Here is a 7,018-nt window from a genome sequence, read left to right on the forward strand (position 1 = left end):
ATGTTTTTAGTGATTGCATTGGTTGTTTGAGGCATGTTAAGTATGTTCATCTTGTGCATAAAGAATAGAACTTTCGATCCATGTGCGACATGTGTGTGAAAGTGACGATTTGTTTCTAAAATATTAGTTTGAAAAGCGACCCTGGCGCGGGTCGCTTATTTCCCGCATATTTTAGAGGGCCGGAGTTCTGACGTTATTCGTCGACAGACCGATTTAAAAAAAGTCGATAAAACGTCAGAATAATTCGGACTTAAATTATTCATGATCGATGAAGCATTCATAATAATTTGATGTGTTTCTTCTGTTACAATATGCAAAAATGATTTTTTAAATTAATTGAAATTGGTTCTATCATACTAAAAACAAATAATTTTGTTATAACAGTTATAAATCGCGAATGTCTTTTTATACATGAATATTCAGAACGCGATAATATGCGGGAGGCACACAAATAAAATCGTAGAGATACAGAGTATCGAGGGCTTTATTCTTTCTATACAACAATATCTCGTGAAAAAACTTTACTGTCAATGTGTAAATATATCAGTCAGAAAACACAACCGATGGATATCGACCACCTGTAACAGAAAGTAGAAAGAAAAGAAAGAATACAGGACAGAGAGGGAAAAAATCCCAAGTGTTGAAATGGGGACAGCACATCAATTATGATCTCTGCCATGTCCACTAAATAGAAGACATGGAAGAAACCACTCCCGATTCTGCATGGTTTGGCTTTATTTAGTATTGTTAAACGTCCTATCAACAGCTATGGTCATTTAAGGACGGCCTCCCCTGTGTGCTAGATGCGTGCGTGTAGTGTATGCGTGTGTGTTTTGGGAGGCTGCGATATGTTCGTGTTTGTCTACTTGTGATAGCACGAAACTGATGCCGACTTTATAGTGCTACCTCACTGAAACATACTGCCGCAGACACCCAGCAGCACACCCCACCCGATCACATTATACTGACAACGGGCGAACCAGTCGTCCCACTTCTAAATTGCTGAGCGTTCCGCAAGAGCAGAAACTACCATTTTTACCGACTCCGGTATGTCTCGGCCAGGGGACAGAACCCAAAGCCTTCCTCACAGAGGCGAAGGCCCAAAAAAAGGCCAAAAGTGAGGCATTGACAAGGAAGACATTAGGAAGAAAAATGTTCAGAAAGAAGAGAAAAGATAAGATCCCAAATTTAGTCGCTTCTTACGATCAAACAATGGGGGCAGCAGGTACAATTCTTACGCCCTACCTGCAGGGTGTCCGATTCCGTAGGGAGGGGGCTTTTGTTGTAAAAGGGAAAGCAGCTAATATACCACTGAGCCTCAAACATCAGTCACAGATTACGGTTACATGCAGTAAGGAACATTAGACCTGTTTTCCCCAACCCTGCAGAATTGTTTATGGACGGACGGAATCACGGACGGACGGACGACGGACTACAGACGCCGGGTGATTTGAATCAGATGGAGGGCTAAAAAGCTGTATGTCCAAAGAAGATTATGCCAAGTTTGAATGAAATCCCTTAATTGCTTTATAAGATACATTTGACACAATATTCATGATGAAAAGGGGACTCTAAGAAATGTTGGCCAATCTTCACGACATGCAAAGGGCACAACATCCCATAATATAAAAGTGTTATGATGAGTTTGAGAGAAATCCTTTCAAAAAAAATAAAAATATTTCGAGGTTCTTATCAACCGCTTTATCACACCTAGCTCGTAGGCCGTCTCAACGCGGTTCACAAATATGTATTCGTGGTTACTGGGTCTTTGCAACCAGGTGATTTCTGTCTCAATTTCCTGGGGAGCATACAACCAGTGATGCCATTTCGGCGCTCACATGTTATATTCATCAATTCCAGCACTGTCACATTAAGTACTCATTATCACCTGAGTAGACTGGAACAAGTAAAGTATCTTATTTTGTTCAACGATACAACACAGTGCGGTGGCGTGACTCGAACCCGTAACCCTTCGCTCACGAGCCCGGCGTCCTACGACTTGACTACCGTGCCTCCAATAGGTGAAATAAACCGGGTTATATTCGGGATGACAAGTTATACAGTTGTGGGATCACACAACGTTACATGATGTGCGGTGTGCGCACGATGTGTGCACTAAGTGCGAACGATAAGAAATTGGACGATCATTGCTTGAGCACACTTGTGCGGACGATGGATGAACGTTGTGCGATAACAATCGTGGTTGGTGTGAATTGAGGAATGCCTTAACAATATATACTGTTTCCTGCATGTGTTTAAACACATAAACTTGATTATTTAGTATGTTTCTATATTCTAGCTACATCTAAAAGCTTATATTTCTCTCTATACGTTCTTAAATTTGGAAGTGGTGTTCTCGGTGTTTTTTAAATAACCTAAATCGACACATGTAAAATTACAACACGGTCTCGGCAATACAGGTAAACATAGCCACTTTGTACCTGTACATGGACCGTAGTTATCCCTCGCCCGGGGCACTTACGTAACTCGCCCAGGTGTGAAAACCAGATGAAGGGGAGCTATAGACCAAAACGAATGCAAATAACAAACAAATACTAAACGTCCGGTTATGTTTTCAAAACGGTCATACGGTATCACATATCAGCTCTGTCAGGCGCAGGCCAGGTAAAACTCCGGTCACTCATCAAATTGATATTTACCTGTTCTGTTACCTAGGAGCTAGACCCATTCTTGACAGTCTAACGGTCACTTTAACACTGTGTAATACGCATTGTTAAATTGTTCATAATCTTAATTATTGTGATGAGAAATGACAGTAATATATACAGTGTACATTATTGCTTACGAGCCTTCCGTATTTTTTTCATTCCGTTATATTGATCAACAAATTGTTCCAAATCGCACAGTTGTGCGCACCATGTGTGGACGATGTGCGGACGGTGTGTGAACGATGTATGCACGGTTTGCGCACGGTGTTTTTCGTGCGTTGTGCGGTCACACAACTGTACCTAAAGGAGCATTACTCTAAGATATTTTGTCCAAATTAACGACGAGTAACACACAGTTTACCGACAGTTTAAACATGTATTTATTTTACCTTTAAATAAGCAGGTAAGCTAACAACCGATTACTCTTACCTGGAGATGACATGTCCAAGGATATGTTTCCCCATTTAACGCAAGAAATAATTTTTGTGTACCTGATATTTTGAACTTTCATACCTAACGTTATAGATTATAATATGTCTGAGGTAACAATTATTATTAGTATTATTATATTCGTAACGGCCCATCAACACATAAGAGGTCATTAGGGCCAAAACAGTAGACAGAACATGTTAAAGGAAAAACATCAAACGAACAAAAAGGTAAAAGACAAGTCAACTTGAATACATTGTAAAAGTGGCTATGATTTAGTTATATGTTTCTGAACAGATCGACCGTTTTTAGATACATGTAGTTTGGAAATTGTAGAGATACTGACTTTTTCGAACAGTGATTACAGATTTGTTATCTTATCATAAAAAAAAATCTTCTGTTGGCTGAAGGTCAATGGACCCAAATAACAAGTGTTCGTAACTTGCTGTGCATTGCGGCTGGTCTTCGTTTTTTAATAAATAAGAATGGGTTATGTAGGAATGACCAATTTGGAGACGGGCAAGGATAACCTCGTCCCGGCGGTTTTCTCTATAACTTGAATACCATATACCATTCACCGATTTTTGGTTTGACACCTGTAGTTTATTGTCTACGCGTTGATTCCAATTATTTTGCCACAGAAACTTGACTTGAAGATATTAGTCCATTTCAAATGAATTTACCTGTATTTTACCTATAGTAAGCGACGCCTCCAGATATTGATGGTGTTTATAATAAAAAGGCAAAATACATAAGAATTATAAACGATATAAAGAATTCTAGCCCACCATCATCAGATGGTGTATTATTCAATCCACTCTTTTGTCCGAGATCCGCCCGTCCGTTCTCAAACAATTCTTCAAACAATTAGAGCTATTTCTGGAGGGTCTTTTTCAAGTTTCACATGGTTGATTCCTATGGTCCCTTATTATGCATATCGAATTTTGGTATTAATCACAAAACCAAGATGGATGGCTGGCAGGAAGACGTCTTCGATTTTGATAGTCAAGGTTTATTATCTATTTTTCGGGAATTACCAGAAGGATCTTTCTCAAAGTTGATATATTAGTTACCCCTTTTGTCCTTTTGTTGTGCATATTTTTTACTTGTTGGACCGAGCAGAAGAATAAGATTCTGGATTTAAGAGTCAAAGTTTGTTATCAATATTTCTCAAAAGGCACTCAACAGATCTTTCTTAGATTTCATTGCAATCATTTTTTATTTTGAAATGTCAAGAATATTTTCACTGCTCGTAGGAAATATTGAATATATCATTCTCGTATTGCAATGCACGGTTCTATTTCTTTCACACTAAGTACTGTACTAGTAAATATGTGAAACAAAAAACTCATTATCTATGTTGTCTTGTATACATACATGTAGCAGCAAGAAGTTAAGATCAAAAGGTACCTGTATTTACTGTTTACATAACTCAAACAGATAAGAAAAAAGAAGAGAAAAGATCGAACTGACATGGAACTAATGGAGATAGTACGATGATTGGCGCCAAGATCCCTCAGGGACCTGTCGGTATAATTTAGGAATGCCTTTATCGTGTTTTATCGTTATGTTTGTGCTGATATGTATGGAGGGTGAAAAGGGCCAAACTCCCAAGTTAATATTTTCATTCTTATTTTACTTTTATTATTATTATATCTAATCATTTTGACAATTTTTTGTTTGTTTTTATTATTTGTATTCTTTCACTTTACCATCATATAATTCAATAAATATTATATTACTTACAAATATTTTAGAATCTTCATTCCTATACTTTAACAATCAAAATCCATTCTAGCATTTCCTAGATTATTTTTTGTTTTAAAATTTTCATTTCTTTCCTGTGATGAAATAGATTCCCTTTGTAATTATATTGTTTAATCTTGAATTTAAACTTAAATATTTAACTATTTTAGAGGTATTGTCACATTTAATTAATTTATGGCTGTTTCTATTTTGCGATTTTTAATTGTAATGTATTTTCTTTATTTAATATTTTAAGTTTAGCTTATGTTCAAAATTTAGATTTTTTCACCTATATGACCTATATGATAAACACATTAAAAACGAAACTGACAAATTAATTTAAATGTTATATGAAATGTGAAAAATAAGAATAAAAATAAATATAAAAAAATAAATATAAAAAAATAAAAATAAAAAAAATAAAAATTCAAGGTTAGAATTATGACACAAAAATCGGTATTTTATTTTTCAAAATAAATATTATTGCAGGCGGCAAAAAAAAAATTACAATATCGGAAGTAAAGGACCGCTCCTCTAACCGCTCTAGGCCTACCATAAGCGGAACTGGAAGGACAGAGTTGGAATACGACAAGTTGGCGGACCCAACTTTTTGCCCTTGCATAGTCATCACATGTACGTATTATGTGAAATATGGGTATTTAATCAGGGACGTATATGACGTATAGGGATTGGAAGCTCTCAAACAGCGTTAGCAAATTTCCACAACATGTTGCATGGAATCTCGCGAGATCAGGTCCTTACAACCAGCATGTTATTTGTATGTGTTGATATTATGATGTACATGTCCTGTGGTGTGAACTTTACCTGTGATGTCTACCTGTCTTTACCTGTATAATAGTATAATATCCCATGGAGTGGTTCTGTAGGGTCCAGTGTGTTATTGTTTATATTCTATTTTCATTGGTCAGATATTTTGTATAGATTTCTGTTTTCATTGGTCAGTCTAATATTGGTAACTTTTTCAGGAGGGATTTCTTTGTGTCAGTTTTGTGAAAGATTTTGTGAGAGAGCAGACATTTTGATTTGGACACAGACACATACATCTTTTGACAGTAAGTTTCTCTCTGATTTAATATTAATAATTTCTTCACATTTAAAGTAAATTGGGCTAGGGTTTTAGCTAATTTAAATATATTGGTAGTTTCTAAATAATTATTAAATGGAATTTATTTATAAGTATGTTAGGTTTAAAGAATTGACCAAGTAAGATGTATTTCTTATATTTAGTGTATTTCATGTTTGAATCCTCATGAATATTATTACACTAGAAAGAACAACAATGTGTACTAAAGTATATATATCTATGTATTGACATTTACCAGTTTTAAGAGATTGGTTGTATCTTATTTATAGAAATATTCAGTACTAAGTGATTAGCGGTTTGATGACATCGGTTTCCTAATTCCTGGCTCTGTGCCATACACAGGTGCGTGATATGTACATTTTATAAATTTATATTTCCATGAAAGCTATATTCTAATTTTAGTTGTTTAAGTTAGGTTTAACATTTTCTTTCATATTTCTTTTGAATTAATTAACAGTAGATTACTATGTAACTATTTGTAATGATATATAATTGAGAAAGAATAATTGTAAAATATTGTAAAGTAATTGCCATGTATGCTGTGTAATTATAACAGTATGAAATAGTAGGCAGTACAGTAATTAGTTTGTAAGAATTATGTCCCTTTAGTATATGTGTGTTGCGTTGTGCTAAATGTAGTCTTTTGTGTTTGTTTACAGACTGTATGTATCTACCGATACACATATAGAATGTTGAACCATGTTATGTCTGTGCTGTGGAATTGGAATAAATATGAATCTTTAAGAACTCTTGGTTATTTGTAAAACCACCCCGCTATATAGGCACTTTTAATTTTTGTCACTCTTTCTCAATTACCTAAACCAGACGATTTTATCACATGTAAAAGTTGTATGCTAATATTTATAGCATGATATATGACATCAGCGTATAACTCGGACACATTTATCTTATCGGTTGATTATTTCATTGTTGGCGTTTTCAGTTCTTTATCTTCCTTAAACATGCAAACACATATCTACTGTTACGGGTAGACTAATGTGATAAAGGTCACAAAAACAGGGTTATAATACAGTGCAATCCTATGCAATGTTTATGGTTCTTTCCTTTC

This window comes from Mizuhopecten yessoensis, unplaced genomic scaffold (genome assembly GCF_002113885.1).
Source record: "Mizuhopecten yessoensis strain PY_sf001 unplaced genomic scaffold, ASM211388v2 scaffold716347, whole genome shotgun sequence".
Taxonomy (NCBI): domain Eukaryota; kingdom Metazoa; phylum Mollusca; class Bivalvia; order Pectinida; family Pectinidae; genus Mizuhopecten; species Mizuhopecten yessoensis.